The 19,901-nt window shown below is 38.2% G+C and overlaps 1 protein-coding gene across 2 annotated transcripts in view; it reads right to left on the bottom strand.

Annotated features, from left to right (window-relative positions):
* LOC110837444 (lipase maturation factor 2) overlaps positions 1-18,531 on the bottom strand; it is a 176,672-nt gene extending 158,141 nt beyond the window's left edge. The window contains exons 1-2 of one of the 2 annotated variants that reach the window (XM_087343735.1): positions 18,405-18,531; positions 15,587-15,800 (exon numbers count right to left, since the gene is read on the bottom strand). The gene's annotated coding sequence lies outside the window, so the exon portion shown is untranslated. Of the gene's footprint in view, positions 1-15,557; positions 15,801-18,404 lie in introns of both variants that reach the window. The other variant, XM_087343734.1, reaches the window with a different exon arrangement.
* Between the last annotated feature and the right edge of the window lie 1,370 nt (positions 18,532-19,901).

A 19,901-nucleotide genomic window follows, 5' to 3' on the forward strand; every position in this document is an offset into this window, starting at 1 on the left:
GGTCCAACCCCCCCCCCCTACCCCAGAACACAAACACACACGACCGTGGAGTAAAGCACGGACTTTCGAATGTCTCGGACACAAAACTATCTCCAGCCTAGGTCGGGAGGCCTTTACCCCGAACGACGAATTCACCTCCACTAGGCCAAGAAATTCTCGTGCAACAAAATAAATAAATTAAATGTTATTTATATCTGATAAAATATACATAAAACCAAAAAATAAAATTTCCGAAAACAGAGACCGCGCAGGCCTGAAAATTATAAATACGAAATATACCTCATGCCCGACACAAGTTACTTTTATACCAAATATTCTGACAAAACTTAACAGAAATTTCTTTGAAAACAGATAATATGTTTAGGTACCAATTTTTATTTTAAATGCATTTTTTTACGTACACAAGAATCAATCCCGCCGCTTACGTTTAATTTAACGCCTTCATTGTAAATTATAAAGCAAAATTGGCAAATAAGATAAACGTCAGAGCGCATACCGGGAATCGAACCCTGGTCGTCAATTCTCATTACCCGAGTCTACATTCATGGCTAGGCTATATTCTGCGAATCGGCGCTGCTCAAAATATTATTTCCATACCAATATGTTAATTATTATAAATTTTGTCAGAATCATAATCTGAAATATATAGTTTAAAACGTAAAGAAGCAAATGTGAATAACTTCTCTTGAAACACTAGCAGGTCGACTTTAAAATCACGACTTTCTTTGCTAAAATTTTAATGAAGATCTCATGGGCTAAATTTCGTCATAATCTCTCAGCTCACAGCCGAATTGATACTTGTTGACATGTCTAAAATAATTGGCTTTACAGATTTTCTGTCTTGCAGTAGCTGCGATTGGGAGAACCCTTGCACATTAAGGCAGAGGTAGGCTCACCAGCAAGCTGTAGCCGTCTCTTCCTCTTGTAGTCAGCTGTTTCTGTGTGCAGCAGTTCAGGTAAACAATAAACGGGGGAGGGGGAGCCCTTCGCAACAAAAAAGAAACAGTGAAGCATCTTCACTGTTCTAGTGAGGAATACTTTACTGGAAGAACATACAGAAAGTCGAACACTTTCCCAGTTCCTAATAATCATTATATTATCGAATTTTATAAGGGCGAGGGGTTGGAATGTCGATCAGGCGATCGGATTTTCCCAATTTCTCAACGCGAATACTTGGACACTACATCGAAGTAGATCACGCCAAGCACTTTAAAAAATTTTTAACCCGTCCACAATTCGAAATTGTTGTCCCATTTTCCCCGGACAATGTTTAATCTATGTTATTGAAACAACGTCATTATATAACCTACAAATCAAACAAATAATCGCCAGATTTCCAAAATCTTCATTTATTCCTACCTGCGAGTGTCCAATGGTAAAATGAATGTGAATTATAAACAGCCATAAACATGAACAAAGCATTCACGGTCGATTTTATAATAGAACTGTATTATAAAAGACACGTGTTCAGGTCGAGAATCTAGTTGGTAAACTTCCGAATACGAATCCTGAGTGAAAACAAGTCAATCTTCACGTGGTAATGTTGATCTAATTTGACTTTTAACCATCTTGGCTATAAAAAAAATACATATATAAATTTGTAAATAAATTTCATACACAGAAGAGTTTCCATAAAGAAAAGTAATCAATACTGAGAAGAATATTTTATGCTACGAAGAATCCATTAGCTGTTTTTCAAAACAATTTATATGAAAAACTAAAGTAGACTTAGACTGTAGGGGTAGATTGTTCAGATGCTTAAAAACCACGTCATAATGGCATAACGAGGGCGTAATTCATTTGTCCGCAGGATCTATTCTCAGACAGAACATCACAGTGGAGTTACGTATTCTGGAGTAACAGATTCGTCCCTCGATCTGGAGACCAACTATCTTAACTAAGGCCTTCCATGATTTTCTACAGTGAGATGTAATCTATTCGAGCTTCGTTAACGCTGAATATGCCATAAAATTAGTGAACGTACCGCGGCCATTAATGCACGCAAACCAGTTAAAAAGCTTAATCCAGATCATCACCGCACCAATAGAATTCAGACACTGGAAACGTAGAGAAAGAAACTCTAAAAGTTCTGGTTTGCAACGCAGTTAAGTGCTAACATCTTTGCTTCCTGGTTCAACATTACTTCTTTATACGACGTCGGATGGCAGCGGTGGACTTTGAAACGTGAAGAATCACATATTTCTTGGCCTGAGGAGCTTGCAGTGAGGCGCTTAGCAGCAAATGGGGAGACAGCGGTCTCAGGAATCCAAAGCGCACGATAATATTTGTTTTGGGGAATTCTGGTCGGGTGCTAGTTCAACGACCCACACTTGCTGTGGAGTTTCGCCTGTGTCTGGGCACCGGGCTATGAAGGCGAACGGATTTCAGTACTTGAGAACTTATTATTATTATTTAGTGTTCTGTCTGACGACAGGTCCATATGAACAGGATCCTTCCATCCTTTTCTCGGACTGGGACCTGTTCATATACGTTCTTGGCAGATGATCCAGAAGTGGTTTGCCATTGCCTTCTTCTGTGTGTGAATGGAGTAATTGTTGGGATGCCACGGAGGAAAACTCCGTGTTGCCTAGACCACGGGCCTTACCCAACACAAGTTATAAATTCGGGCACCGCCGGGAATCGAACCCGAGACCCCCAGGATTACAAGGCCAGCGTTCTAACCGCTAGACCACCGTGGCGGTTACTTGAGAACTACGTACATTAAAAGTGTCAGGACTAATTTAATGATAGCATAACATTTTAAATGAAAAATACTACATTCACTTCTTCGTATTTAGTAAATATATTCTTACGCTAAACGGAACAAACAGTTCTGAAGAAATTTATACCTGGTATGATATGTGTAGGCCAATGTACACTACACACATCTGTATTACGTAAGGGCCACTTTGATTTTTGTTTTGTTAGTTGATTATGATATGCAAATAAGCTTGGATCTGGAAAAAAAATTGTTGTGATGCGTATCACGGCTGATACCTGGCACTGCTATTCTCCTATAACGTACTACGTAGCACGAACAAATAAAGTGGACGGGAAAGGAATGAAGCAGGAAGCAGATAAAGATTCGAAATGATTTATTTCCCGTTTAAAAAAATATATATACAGAATATGAGTGCGGCGTGTGTGTTTTTTGCAATGCAAATAAAATTTTTTGAAGAAACACGTAACTTAGGCCTAAAAGATTTGTTTGAACATGAATAATATCAATTTGAAACTTGATTTTTGACTGTCTTGAAATTAATTCCTTGGATTCTACTCGGTCTCAGGTACAATTTCTTAGACTAATTACGTTAAGACACTTATCTCCAAGAAACAAAAGAAATACAGCCAACGTAAAGAAATTATAGACCTCAGCAATGCTGTACTCCACTGGAGAGGCTGTTGGCTGAACTGGATCCTGGCCAATCGCATTACTGACTGACCTAATCCGACAAAGTCTGCGAAGCTTAATAAAAACCGAAACCCTGCATTAAGGAGTGATAACATCACTCAGGCCTGGGAAGATCGTCAGGCCGCCATGTTGGTATTATAGATGATATAAAATTAAGAAGTGCAAAGTTGCTGTGGATTCGAGTGGAATAAAGTCCGTACCAAAACTCGTAAAATTGGTTCAAACGTTACTACGAGTGTACGGACACACGGACATGTTGATCTCATACGCCAAGCTTTCCTTAAATGTATGTAAAATACGCCAATAGAGAAAATGGCTTTTTTCTGGTCTCGGTTGTAGAGTCGTGTGTAGAAAAGCTAAATCCTACTTCGCCTAAAAAAAGTATAGATAGTAGCATGATTAATATCTGCTATTGTCACAAGATGAGTATTTATTTATCTTTAATTTTTATGTTATAAATTTCTATTTGAACTTAATGTAAAGTTGCCTGCGAGTTAACATCTGGCCTACGCCTTTCAGTAGTCTGCGACCGGGGTTCGATCCCCTACGGGGGTACAGGATTTTTCCTCTAGCCTCTGCGTCCAGACCGTCTCTGGGGCCCACCCAGCCTTCTGTCCAACGGGTACCGGGGTCCTTTCCCGGGGGTAAAGTGTGACTGGGGGGTGATGTTGACCTCTCACCCCTATCTAGTTCCGAGGCCAAGATTGAGTAGGAGCTATATCGCTCTCCGTCCAAGCGCCTACATGGCGTATAGTGGGACAGCTTTACTTTTTTACGCACCTCTAACATCAGTGTCTTTGAAGAGGGAGTAGGCTATACGCACACGAAAAAACACTACCTACGAGTTATGCATTAATATAAACGTTGTGCAAAGACACACATAAAGCAGGATCTAGATAATATCTATGTGTTTCTATGGGTTACGTTTCCAAGGTGAGAGTAGAGTTGTAAAGAAATGATAATGTAAACAACTGGCATAATTATGAGAAGACCGACCTGGACTTTGGACGTTCGTCGTTAAAAAAAACCACGCTAAAATTATTAGACAAATCAGGCACCTGCCTTCCGGTTTCACCAACTAACCTGAGGAAACAACTTAGATTAACTTGATTTTAATAAAATTTCGAAATATGTTTACAAACAGCCATAGATTATTTTATCGAACAGAAAACAAATTGGACTACACGTAAGTACGGATAGACGAATATATATGGGAATGAAAAACTCAAAATCTTAAATTAAATCAAAACGTACGTCATAACTCATTAGAATAAGTTTCAAAGTCCCGTTCTCTCAAAACATCAAATAAGACTTATGCTCGTGACGAAATTAAAAGTGTTTTTTGCAATTACCTAATTATTATTATTAGTAGTAGTAGTGTTCTGTCTGACGACAGGTCCATATGAACAGGATCCTTCCATCCTTTTCTCGGACTGGGACCTGTTCATATACGTTCTTGGCAGATGATCCAGAAGTGGTTTGCCATTGCCTTCTTCTGTGTGTGAATGGAGTAATTGTTGGGATGCCACGGAGGAAAACTCCGTTATGCCTGTACCACGGCCTTGCCCAACACAAGTTATAAATTCGGGCACCGCCGGGAATCGAACCCGAGAACCCAGGATTACAAGGCCAGCGTTCTAACCGCTAGACCAACGTGGCGTTAATTACCTAATAGTATTTAGAAATTAATTAAGTTGCTGTTATAAAACAAAACACATATCCATTACGAAGATCAATTGGTTAATGAAATTTAAGGAAATAAACGAGGTTTTTTTTTCTAAAAATGATACGACACACATAAACACACTTCGTTGACAAAATTCAGAGTCGCTGAATGTTAAAGCAGGCCGCATGTATTTCTGTCACGTGTAGAGTACGGATAAAACACCATAATAACTTAACTTAAATATAGAAACAAATAATAATTGCGACCTGAGTAGCGACAATTCGATTCCAGATATTTCAATGTTAAAAAAATTTTCACTTTCGACAGCGCGCGGAGGACAGACAGACAGGACGAGACAGAGAACACAAAAGGGTCGGGGGGAAAAAAAAGACCGCCAAGATTCAAGATTTCGTCGAAAAGTATTTGTTCCACAATTTCTTTAAAAATGATTATCTCCTCCCCTCCACCCTCTACGTCCGTGCCTTTCACCTGTACCGAGTTAAATAGTCAACAAGACACGTGCCAGGAAGTTACACAATAAGTCCTTTAGTGCAACAGTGGCTTTTCGCGATTTCCTCCTCCCAACCCCCATCCCCTTACTCTTCGCTTCCGGTAAGAAATACCTGTTCATGCCAAAGAACGAAAAGTCTCAAGGAATACTCTGAGACTGCTTAGTGCGACATCTTTGGACAAAAACAAGTGAGATTTCAGGTTCTCATGGAGACAAGTACGCAGATGATGACTGTGTTCTCCAGTAAGCAAGATTGCACGGGGCTACATCCCAGAAGACGTCATCTTATCACAAAACAAAGACAGTTGACAACTGTGGCAGTGAGATTCTACGCAGTGACTTAGAGTGACGTACACATCTTAAGTTGAGGGCAGTGTCCGACGTGTCAGAACGCTGGCCTTGTAATTCTGGGGTCTCGGGTTCGATTCCCGGCGGTGCCCGAATTTATAACTTGTGTTGGGCAAGGCCGTGGTCTAGGCAACACGGAGTTTTCCTCCGTGGCATCCCAACAATTACTCCATTCACACACAGAAGAAGGCAATGGCAAACCACTTCTGGATCATCTGCCAAGAACGTATATGAACAGGTCCCAGTCCGAGAAAAGGATGGAAGGATCCTGTTCATATGGACCTGTCGTCAGACAGAACACTAAATAATAATAAGATGAGGTGGTCTAGCGGTTAGAACGCTGGCCTTGTAATTCTGGGGTCTCGGGTTCGATTCCCGGCGGTGCCCGAATTTATAGCTTGTGTTGGGCAAGGCCGTGGTCTAGGCAACGCGGAGTTTTCCTCCGGGGGCTTCCCCAGTTTCTCCGTGGCATTCCAACACACAGAAGAAGGCAATGGCAAACCACTTCTGGATCATCTGCCAAGAACGTATATGAACAGGTCCCAGTCCGAGAAAAGGATGGAAGGATCCTGTTCATATGGACCTGTCGTCAGACAGAACACTAATAATAATAAAGTAAACCAATGACGTATGTGAAACAGTCTGTAACAGAATCTCTAATAAACTGGGCGATTAATTATATACTTTAAAACTTAACAAAGTAACTAACAGTAAGTATCAAACTACACGAGATTCGAGGTTCTTAAGGCGGTGAATATGTTGATTTTGGTCTTCTGGGGTATAAAGCCATGAGGGCTTATAGGTACATACATACCAAATTTTCGTAGGAATAAACTCTCTCTATTTCTCTAATTGAATGTGGCGGCTTATCTGCCATCATAACTTTGGTATCAGCCCACAAGTCCAAACGCGGTTACTAGCCACAAAACCAACATAGATAACTAACAAACAAACAAATTGTCTAACTGCCTAGCTGACAGCCTGGCACATAACATCCTATTCTCAGTGCGGTCCGGCGATATATCAGCTGTTCAGGACACTCCATGCTGAAAGCGGTAAGGATCGCTTCTGTCCTACCACTCAAAATTCTCCATTGAAGTCAAATAATCCCATTTCACTCCCTTATTACATTCTTTATCTTCTTAGGATCAGAAAAAAACAATTTATATGGTCATCTTTCTCCTCTCCAATCCATTTTAATATTATCCTGTCATTCATATTTCGTTCTGTAGTACAAATATCTCCTTTCATATTACTACTGTTAAGTTTTAGGTGAAAACATGAATGCATTTTATGTGATTTTTCACCATGGAGTTTCCTGACCGCGAAAACACAAAACTTAGCTGTTTTTAGACGAAATTTATTTGTGTATCCTTCCATCGGACATCCAGGATTTATTTATCTCCGTATTTTGTATTACATTTATCTTCAGTCCATGTAGGCTACATGCAGTACACAATTATTTCACAGATAATATTTGGAATATTTATTTTCCTTGACATCAAAGTGAGATTAGGCGTCTTAAATTTAAGGCAGAGATGATCTGGACATGTAACATGCATGGTGAAGCACAAAGGTATAGAACTATACAGAACGCCTGAGTTAAAACACGAGCACATAAACCGGTTTAAAGAAAATAATTTGTGCAGAAGTGGATAGGATGATTTCTTATGAACCATAACTAGACAGATTACAAAACAGATTCCGAAAAAAAAAATACCACAAGTCTGTGGTTGGTTTATTGTTCGGCTGTTTAACATCGCTGTTTCAAGATCATAGATCAAATATCGTTGAATGAGAGGGAAGGAGAGAAACAGAGACACACACTTACTACTTATTCGTCCAAGATAACGTAGCTCACGAATTGAAAACCATTTTTATTTGTGGTTAAAATTAGCTACGATATTGTGAGGAAATTTTGTTTGCCCCGGAAATCACTCATCAGATCGAAAACACTAAAAAAAAAATACCTACGTGTCTTTGGCAACACACTGCACACAGACGTAAGTAATAGTTGAATCAGGCCTTAATAAAATTGTTTTTGAAACAAATTAAATTAACGAAACCTTGACACTATAGTCCTAAAGTGGACTGTCGTGTAATAATTTCATCTATCACAGGACAGGAAATAGTACGTAAAAGAGATAAACTTTTGTGTCCCATAAAATTACGGATATTTGTTGAGCAACTGAACAACTGTCAGCTTATAAATAAAGACTCTGCTCCATAGTCCTAGCTGATTACTTAAACAATAAAGATATTCAATAAATTAATCAAACAATACAAAATGTAATAGTCCACCATACAGAGATTGGATGATATATTTCTGGTAGTTTACCAGCGAACTCACGGACGAACATGATGAAATTAACAACCTAGTCTTTTTTTAACACTCAACAATTAATAGAGTAATATCTGAACATTGAAACCTATCGTCTCGCCCAGTAATATCCCCATCGCAGTCTTAAAGGTATATAAAATACGAACTTGTAATATTAACGGCACAGAGTAGCTGTTCTGTCTGACGTCGAAGAGTCGTGACAGATAAGTCACTGTTGTACGAAACTACATTTAAAACTCCTCTCTCTCTCTCTCTCTCTCTCTCTCACCCGCCCCCTCAATAAGATTCCGGGAGTCGTCCGGTTCCACTTCTACCCCGAACTCATAATTAATATCGCAGAATATAAACGACCCCCGGGTGTAATCAGACCTTCTGCAGAGCTAATGGGGCGATAGAGAAGGGTATTTCAACGACCGGGTATGAGGCAGGCCAGCGGTAATGCATCTGGAAGGCATCCACTTCCAAGATACTTAATGGACCACGAGGTGAGATGACCCAAAATGTTCTCAGTTCCTCAAACATCAGAACATTACCATGAAATAGGGCACGACCTCCTCATTTCTTACAATTCACAATAACCACATTCGATAACACTTAACTTTAGCAGTTAAAACGGCGATGTCAAGGAACTCGAGAACCAACAAACAAATCCGCAAGCAGTTTAACTCGAGCTATAACCAATTTATATCTCAGCCTTTAGTAGGTAACTTAAAACTATCAATCAGAACATCGAAATATTACGTCAAAGTACGTCTAGGCTGACTTTTGTCTGATCATTTCCTTCCTAATCTGATTAGGTACTTCATAACTTTTCGCTGTGTGGTGAAGTTCCTTATAAATAACACCCGAATAAAATTCTACCGGTTTTAGAAATTAAAATATTAATTAGCAGAAATATAAAATAAGCCATCACAGAGAAGATCTTTTTGCTGTTGTTGGTCTAGAAATAAATGCAATGAAAAGTAATCGACAGACACGTACTTTTTCATGGCTTCTCATCAAACTGTATAAAATAACATGAATGCTCCGAAACTGTGACCAAATTTAAATATTTCTGAATTACGACAACAGAAAAATACAGGGGTTAAATTCAGGGAACGTTCGTAATAACCACGCAGTTGAAAAACTTTAGTCTTCTCCGTCTGATTAGATTAGAAAACTTTGTCTCACAATGAGAACGAATGGAGACTGTGGGGGGTTTGAAAAGATGATGCTGTGGAAAAGGCATTTGGACCCAAAAGGGAAGGAGTAACAGGAGGAACTTCGTAAGTCGTGTACAATAATCTTCACCAAATATTATTAAGATAATAAACTAAAAAAAAAGATGAGATGAGACAGACATGTGGCACGCATGGGAGAGAGATATGAAATGCGTATGAACTTTTGTTCGGAAAACCTTGAAATAAAAGAGACAACTTGGAAGACCTGAGTGTAGAAATTTATCCCAAGAAAATGCAGATTTGATTTCATGAAATTCAGAAAACGGCTTTTGTGAACACGGTAATGAAATTCCGGCTTTCATAAAAGACGGGAAATTTATTGATTTATTGCGTGACTTGTTTTTTTTTCAGGGACTGTACTTATGGAGTTAGTTGAGCTGGTTGAATCCACTTTACACATTAACACAGAACTGCTCTAAGATTAATTTCAGTATTACCCTGTACACTTTTAGGTCTCCCATATGGTATTTTCTCGAAGGTTTACGTACCAAAATTCTGCAAGCGTTTCTTATTCCCCTGATGCGTATATCTCCCGCTCATATGCCCTTGATTTTATGACCCAAAACATATTATTGCTTGTAAAAATACAGGAAATACTTACGCTACGTCTTATGGGGAGGGGGGGAGGGGGGAGGGGGGGGAATCAATGGCTTCGAAGTAGTCTGTGGCAACATACGCTATTCATTCGAAAGGAAATATGATAGCAATCAAATTCTCATTACGATGAGATCAAACATGGCGGCCAGACATTTTTCCCACAATGAAACGTCAATAAATTCAGACTCAAAAAGCCTTTCTGTATGATGGAGTACCGTTGTACAATGTAAGTTGTATTGTCTAAAACAGTTCTTACATGACATCACACAAACAGTCATAATTCCTTTTCCTCTATCCTTAATCTCCTTCATGTCCATGTAATGTTATTTCACACGAAGACTGGCGACTCAAATTATCCTGTTTGCAATTTAAGGTACATAACGAATTCGCTTTGATAATTTTACAACGCAGTTGCAATACCAGCGTGTAGAGTCGAAACAGGCAAGAATACGTCAATAAGAGCTCAATATGTAAGGATTAGAAAGGATGCGGCCACAGCACATTTTAAAGTATCGATTTATTCTCAAGGTTAATTAAAGACACTGCTTAAAAAGCAATTATTAAAATAAATTGTAACGTAATAAATAAAACTGACTAGATAAATATTTATAAGCGGTTGACAGTGGCCTATTTCAAAGTAGATATATTACGCTGATACTTGTTTGGAGAAACTGAGGAAAATAGACGATTATCTGGTGAGATAGAGTAATATTGATATCTCGTGGTAAATTTATAATCCAGCTTCCTTGTCCTACGATAATTTTTCTACCGAGGATGTAACATCAGGTTTTTTTGACATAAAATGTCTGACTTAAAAAAAAAGTTTAAGAATGAAATCGGCTAATTAAAAGTTGTCTGCTCGATACAATTGTTCTTTCGCTCTGTGCGTGTGTAAGTGGGGTACTTTTAGTCATGGTCTGATGGCACTCTACGAAAGATGGCTCAAGGCGTATTTCAAGAAGGTATTTATTTATTCTCACTGGTCAGAGCGACCCCAAACAAATCAACTCATTTGAAATTTAGAACAAGCTCATATATTATTATTAATCAGATATGGCACGTACAAAACAACAACAACAATATAATTGAAGCAGCAAGAGTTATTTAGAACTGGATGTGAAGATAAGCTCTAAAAAAACTTCTCTACACTAATTAATATTTATGGCATGGATTAAATTATGCCCATCTCGAGTAATCAGCTGGGAATTCTAAATAGTAAAATAAATATGTTACAGAAACTTCATATTAAATTAACACACTCTTACAATGAAATATAATAACTGATGTAACTTCACTCATTCCCTACATTAAAATCGTTGATGATTTATTTCTGATAGTTTTTATAAATTAGAATATTCTGAGTTTCGTAATAAAAATGCAATTCTTAAACAACGAGTCCTTCAGATATTTGGTAGAAAACCCTGACTAGATATAAAACAATCACAAAGCAAATATACTTGAAAACTTACCGATTCGCGGTTAGCAAAGTTATAAATTAGTTCAATTCATAATTACTCATTAAAATCTACTAATCTAGTACTATAAATCCGTTCTAGAAATTCCGCGTTACAGGGATGGCACACATAAGTACATGCAAGAGTATCTCTACAAGTGCTTTGTGTTTATATCCACTCCAACGACATCCACGGATAAAGTTGACTCCAAAGCGTGCCACTGGTAGGATTCAGGGGGGCTTCCCTCACGGAGAACATGTGGTCGCACATGGCAAGGGATCTGTGGGGTGGGGGGGAGCCTAATTGGTGACGTGTGGCGGTCACGTGGCGAGGAAATAAAGCAGTCCGTACTGCTGGAGAACTCGACTACGAGAACGTAAATCTATAAAAGTCAAGCTATTCCTTTAATCACTTAAAACCCGGTGGTAAAAATATGTATTTTGTATGTTTTGACATCTCATAATTATCACTGCAAAAAGGATTATCTCCTTAAACAGCTTTAACCAGTCGATCTTTGTAATGGTTACGTGTGGTGTGTTTTCTTTGAGGTACAGACTAAATTCCTAACTCTTTTTTAGACGAGCTTCGGTTTTAAATGGTTAATACGCACCGAAATATGAGTGTGTATGAGTGGAAGTGTCTTTACATTCTGTAGTTGAGCTGGTCGTGTGTCAGAAAAAGTCCAGAAACAAATTTGTCTCTGCGTTAAGTAACGCATGACAGTACCAAACCACTTAAAAATGGTTTATAAGTGCACGTAGTTCAACTGAGATCAAACAGTAAAGATGGGTTTTCTTTCTGACCTAAAAGTTCAGAAACTACAGAATGCCATTCAATTTCGTCACACGTCAGTGGCGAATTCGTGAGAGCAAAAATACGGGTTTCACGTTAATATTATTACGAAGTTGGAAACAGATGTTTAGTGAAACTTTCTCGACAAAAACAGTCCACATTACATTCAGAGCAAGGATACAGAACAAATAAGCCACAAACTGGCGTGGACTCTAAGCCATTAACAATAACACGGCCTTCAATCAAATTATACTTTCTCACAAAACACAGTCGAAAGTAATTTCTATATTGTGACGGAAATGTAAGGTTATGTATCCCTAGTACACTCAGGCTATCTATTACAGAACGTCCCAAATTTGAATACCATATATATTAGATTATAACGTGTTCGGCTAACATTGTTGTATAGCATTGTTCCACTTTTGTGATCCGATGCGCCTTCCAACAATGGCCTTGCTTAAAATATGTCTCTCAACAATGACCTCCTAGGATAAACGCGATAGACATGGAAGGTTACGCTACAACGTAAAGAACACTTAACAGATAATATAAAGAGTTGATGATGTAGTTTAAAACATTATTTATTCCCTTGATTCCCGGATTTAACATCCTATGCTATTGAAAGCAATGAATCTTCACAGAATGTACCAATATTCCGGGGAAGTTTTTACGTAATATTTCAATTAACCAACGTTTAAATCTTAAAATTCGACGTCTCGGAATATAAGACGAAACACAAGGATCCTATCTTGACTCTGGGCAGATTTTGTAACAATGGCTTTGTGCCTATGTAACAAAGAACGCATTTCGGAAATGACTGTCGGCGGGCGGGCGTCCGTTCTTGTAATTTGCGAGTGTGTCGACTGTCGGTAAATCAGGCTGCCAATTTAACGTCACCTGGGAGTCACGAGTTATGAGTCGGTATTGACGATAGCTGTATCATGTAGCCCCCAACTGTTACGAGCCAGCCCACACAATATGGCGCAGTTAATTGGGGGAAAGAAGCCGTTTCGGACCCAATTTAGCACGTTCTGCATGATGTTTGACATAATGGCGCATTAAACCAGGCAGCCGTTGTCATGTGCCACGCTAAAATTCCCTTCTTTTCCCTCAGACTACAACTTCCTTTCGTCGTATACCTATCAGTACCTCAGCGTTACCCACAAATCAACGCGCGCATCGTTAACAGTTGCTACGATGGGATAGGGCAATGTTTATCTACAGGTGGGCCGAGACCCTTTGACGTTTCGGTTACTTTACGACGTTGTGGCCATTAGCCAAACGCCGAATGAGGTACGACTGAATGGTCAGTCATAGGTGACGGGGAAGGAAACGGTCGTGGCCGATTTTAAATATATAAATGCTTGAGAAGTGTAATGAAAGTTGGACGGTCAAGTTCGGATAGTACGGTGGGGTAAACTTTGAGGCTGGCGTGGACTCTCTTACAGTCAGAAGTAACCTAAAGACCAGTGGTATTCAACCTTTTATGTTCGCGTACCCCCAGATATAATTTCTCTTCAACTTTGTACCCCCCAAAGTTGTTGGTGTATAATTCAAGTTATGCGTAGTATATAATCTACATCTAAAATAAATTACAGTACTTATTATTCAGTGTTTATCATAAAAAAATTTTTTTAAATTTCAGGTACCCCCTAAAATGTCTTCGCGTATCCCCAGATATAATTTCTCTTCAACTTTGTACCCCCAAATCTGTTGGTGTATAATTCAAGGTATGCATAGTATATAATCTACATATAAAATAAATAAAATAAATTACATTACTGATTTTTCAGTGTTTATCATAAAATAATATATTTTTTTAAATTTCACGTACCCCCTGAGATGTCTTCGGGTACCCCAGGTTGAATACCACTGGTATAGACCAACTACCAGCCGCCCTGTAGAAGGTTTCCTTCTCCAGGGGTCATATCACCTCACGCGTGAGGGGTGCAATTTCACTTTCGACCTTGTTTCTGTATTTATGTAACTTTTCTATTTCTTAATTTAATCAAAATTTAATTTATTTTCATTTACTCAATTTATTTTTTTATTAATTTGTAGCACATTTATAAATTTATTGACGTGTATATTAATTAAATTATCCATCCGCTTAATAATTGTTATATTAAATTACTTCTTTGTCATTTTAATACGTCTTTAGTTCGTTTATTCGTTGGTGTAATTTCTCATTTAAGCATTTCACATTACATGACGAGACACTAATTCATATAAAATATTATTACATGAAAACTTTAATAATATTATAGACATCTTCATATTGTGGAAATAAATGGGCGGAAATCCTACGCCAAAGAATATTTTCAGAAATGACCCACGAGGAAATAGAAATCCTTACAGACTTACGAAACGGAGTTCCCGTCGCTGACGGGGATCGATCCCGGCTATCGACCATCTCACCAGTTTCGATCATGAAAAATGTGGACGGTAAGAGAGTACAGCGCCCTTATGCTTCTTCAAGGATCAGAAATTTCAATTTCCTATCAACAAGTAAACCAACATGGCAGCCGTGTAAAATGCTGAGGTGTGCTAATAGATTTTCAAAAAAATATGCAACTTCTTATAAGAGATTATTCGTAATATAAAATAACACGGCTTTCTCGTTATTTTTATATTTTTCTTTAGATTTATCGAAGATGACTAATAAACCGTCAGGTATAATTTAACTTCCTCAATGTTTAAAGTCTTTTCTGTTTTCTAATCTGTCTCACGCGGAATAAAAAGTTCCTAATATCTGATACAAATTCTCTTTCAGTGCTACGTCATACGAATGTAGTTGATAAAACGTCGCTTAATAGATGAATGCATCGTCCATTAAGGTAGAACACACTTTGGTACTTCCGATACAAAGGCCACACCCTGTTCAGAAAGTGAGCTGACCAGAGGTCAGAAAAGTTCCCATGAGTCTGTTAATTAACAGCCAATTGGCTGTCAGTGTTTGTTGAGCACACAGGCAGACAGAAGCTTGTATTTGGACGTGTAGGCGAGTCAAACATTATTGACAGACTTGTCCTCTTTAATGGGCGGAAGAAAGCAATGGAAGTTTGTTTACTGTCACCCCACGCACCAAAATGTGATAATCTGATTCACTTTGCTTACTCATCGAGCAGCAAATCCTGGACTAAAACGAACAGACTACAATTTCACTCAACCCAAACACGTAAGCGACTACGAATATAAGATATAATCGCAACTGACCTGCGCAGTGGAGAGGTGACGCAACTGACCTGCGCAGTGGAGAGGTGAGTCGATGTAGGCAGCTCGTCACAGCACCTTACACGTATCGAGACAATCGATATTAAGAAGAAAGGCGACTGAAGATTCTCATTGTTGAATAAAAACAACTTTCCCACTGTATTTCACTACTCTGATCACTGTTGAAAATCTATGCGTTCAAAACACGTCAGTGTCGCGTTAACAATGTCCCACACGACCTCAAACCTGCAAGAAATAAACACCAAGGTCAATGAGTTACGGAAAATAACATGGAACGAATTTAGGAAACACGTACATTCCATAGCAGTAAGCGTTCCTACTTAAGTTACTTCCCTCCAATCTGGTTATTTTTATATATTTTCGATTTTAATAACAAATGAAGGTGTTAATTGTAGACAGACATGTCTAGACAAAGCCAGACTGTTTACTTGTACTAAATCCGAAGGTCTGCGTGTTACAATAACAATAACAGACCTCTTGGACACAGTCTACCGTCATTTTGATTAAAAACGACGTTTCGGAGACTAAAATCTGTCTCCGTCCTCCGTCCTGACCGGACATAGGGACTCATCGAAGACGGGGTAATGCTCAAGAAGTCTGTTAGTTACTTGTAGTGAGCAACGTGGACTTAGGGGAACCTGCTGTTGTGCTGGTCCATGAATCAGTAAATGTTGAGGGCCGCTAAGTCAGTCTTCCGCAAAATACAGTTTGTGTGTGGATCGACCGTTTTGAAGCATTGTCCACGTTGCATACATGAGTCACCGAATTGCAGTTACGCGATGAGAAGGCAGTTATGAGCCGCTACAGAGGACAGGACAGATGTTGAGCTGGACAGTAGCGGACCTCAGCACAGACTCACGATATGCAGCGTAACGGAACCGGAATGTTAGCGAGCGATTAAGAACTTCTACGTTTAAACCGGAGGAATGTCCACATATGACTTCACGCTAGTTGCACATTTCTCCGTTAGGTGATTTCACGTTTTATACAAACGATGGAACAGCATTCATAAACAACTTCGACTTTTTTGGAGTCTAACTAACTAACTAACTAACTAGATGGCTTACCGAACCCGAAGGTTCATCACCGAACTAACCAAAGCCCTGGGCCAACAAAATTCAGTCTCCTTCAACTCCTATCTCCCATAGATCCCGCCTGAGATTATCCTCCCATCTACGTCTAGGTCTCCCCAGAGGTCTCTCCCCCTCAGGCTTCCCGGTGCACACCTCTTGTCCCATCCATGCGTGCTACATGCCCAGCCCATCTCATTCTTCTCGACTTAATCACCCTGACAATATTGGGAGAGGAGTACAGATTTTTAAGCTCTCATTATGCAGTTTTCTCCATGTCCCATCGTCTTCTCTCCTAGGCCCAAATATCCTCTCTTCATTTGCATACTAAAAACTAATTGGTCCCGGAACAATTTGGCTTCAGGAAAGGTGTGTCCACTGAAAATGTAGCTTTCAAACTAACAGACAATGTTCTGCAATCTATTAACCAAAAAATGAATGTTGGAGGATTTTTCTGTGATATAGCGAAAGCTTTTGACTGTGTAAATCATTAAAAAAAATTTGGATAAATTACATTTTTATGGCATTCAAGGAATGGCAGTGAAATGGTTCAGATCCTATTTAACAGATAGTAAACAAAAGGTTGAAGTAAAAGCTCTTAAAAATAAACAAAAAAATTTCTCAAACTGAGGAACAATAAAACATGGAGTTCCCCAAGGGTCACTTTTAGGGCCCTTGCTTTTTATAATATACATAAATGACCTTCCTCCAACCCATAATATTTGCTGTTGACACAAGTGTCATAATTTCTAATAAAAATTTTGATGATTTCTGTGCAACATCAAACATAGTTCTGTCTCATACGAGTAAATGGTTTGCTGCTTACAAGCTGGCCCTAAATCTAGATAAAACAAATATAATAAAATTTATAACAAACAACTCACCACAATGTGCTTTAAGTATTGGTTATAATGGAAAATTTATACAAGAGTCAGTAAATACAAAGTTCCTGGGTTTTGCAAATTGAAAATCACCTGAATTGGACAAATAATATTGAAAAACTAAGTTAAGTGGAGGATGTTACATGCAGTAAGTTCTATGTTGCATGTCAGCAACACTGACACACTCAGATCAGTATATTTTGCATATTTTCACTCTTTAATGAAATATGGAATAATTTTTGGGGGAAATTCATCAAACATCAAAGAAATATTCACTTTACAAAAGAAAATTATTAGATTATTGGCTGGTGTAAAACCTAGAAATTAATGTAGAAGTCTATTTAAGAGATTAGAGATCTTAGCTCTACCTTGTGAATACATATTCTCATTAATGAACTTTATTGTAGTTAACCAAGAACTCTTTCAAACTAATTCTGCTATACACCCTGTCAACACAAGGAATAAAAATCAGCTTCATAGACCAATTGCCACCCTCTCATGTTTTCAGAAGAGTGCATATTATGCAGGGATCAAAATTTTCAACAGTCTACCATCAAATCTCACAAGTCTTGTAAATAAGGAGCAATTTAAGGTAGCATTAAAAAGATACTTAATTACACACTCCTTTTACTCTGTCGATGAATTTCTATTGTTAACAAATAAGTGATAATTTACCTTCTGTATGTAATGGGTAGATTTATTTGCAACTTATCATTACTTTACGTGAACCCTTTGTTTATATTATGTGAAATTTATATAATAATATGATTGTTTTTGGGTCGTGTTTTATTACGGTTGTCTCTAGCATAATTAATATTTTAATTTAATCTTGTATCTAACTTAATCTAGTATTTGTAGTTATAATTATTTTTGTTTACCTGATTTTATCTGTTATTAACCTCAAAATGAAAGTGTTGATCCCGTTATGAACACATAAAGTCACAAAACAAGCCGGTAGGTGTAAGCAGCACCAGTCGACTGACCTGACGATCCAATCAGGCATTCACAGAGATGTGCGCATGACAATTACTCGTCCTATGACGTAAGTCGGATTGACTATACTTTAATATTCTGTGACAAATCCAGAGAGTTTTAAATCCGTTCTCTCTTCATCTATTATAAATATTTATTTAATATGTAGCCAAATAAACCGTTCTTCTTAGGTCCACAGAATTATGTAAATTAATTTAACTTAAATTTCATTTCAAACGTAGTTTCTACTGAAAGCATGTTACATGTTTGCTGTGCCTTATTTAGAAAGGATAAAACATGTGGAGCTCTAGATCCTCATCCAACCCACGATGTCCAGACACAAGGATTATTCTGTTGTAACATAAACGGCGTCTTTCAGAAACAATTGCTTGTCATGCCAAACCATTGCCATTCATACACGATTACCCCACATACATGACATTCTTTCTTTGACTGGATTGCGTAGTATTACAGGTCACACAAACCTCAAGTACCATCGTATTAATTTTCTATACAACATGAGCTACACATACGTGTTACGCGAAATGGCAGAACACTGTACACATACACAGGAACCATTACACAGACGACAACGTTCTGAAATCTCTTCAATTGTCATGTCATTATAAGTGACTTGTTTTCCACGTATGTGTTTACCGGCGTACACCATTACCGATTATTCTCACTTGCATGTCCACAATTAACGGTACTACTTTTCTAAACTTTGTCCATCTACAACTTTAGTATTCACTGGACACGGGAGACCAAGCATGAAGAACGCTTAAAGACAATGCAAATATGGTAAAGAACGAAGCGACTCTCGGTTTAATATTAAACTGGCGCTGTAACCGACTCTAAGCCTTGGCCTCTATTAAGACATCTTACGTCAACTTTTAAAAACTTTTTATATATTTGGCAGGACTCCTTGAACGACCAGTCGAAAACACGTAAATCGTGGGAGCTTTTCAGTGCGACCAACACACGAAGTTAAAAACTGCTGTTTATTTCCTGAGTGGGTATCTTCAATGGTGATTTTGGTAACCGTGGGCTTTCTTAATTATGTGAAAATGAAGATGTCCGACTTCCGAAACAAGCCAAATTGAGACGAATACATGTCTAAGGCAATGGAAACTCAACTGACCTTTTTAAAAGGCAAAGGTAATCTGTAGAACTCTTAAGATAAGTGGAAAGTGAAGTCAATTTGGGGTACGAATCTTTTCAAAAATGAGTATTTTTTTTTTTTTTGAAATTTGTTAAAATATACTGGATTCGTAATTATTAAATTGTAATTTCTTATTTAATGTAAAGTTGATCAAACTGCAGCTGTTACCTTTTATCAAAATGTTTCAAGTTATAATATTGGTATATTTTATTCTAAATGTCAAAGTTAAATCGAATTCGTA

Source organism: Zootermopsis nevadensis, unplaced genomic scaffold, assembly GCF_977971745.1.
Source record: "Zootermopsis nevadensis isolate Lab colony 2312 unplaced genomic scaffold, Znev_1.0 Znev_ptg000006l, whole genome shotgun sequence".
Lineage (NCBI taxonomy): Eukaryota > Metazoa > Arthropoda > Insecta > Blattodea > Termopsidae > Zootermopsis > Zootermopsis nevadensis.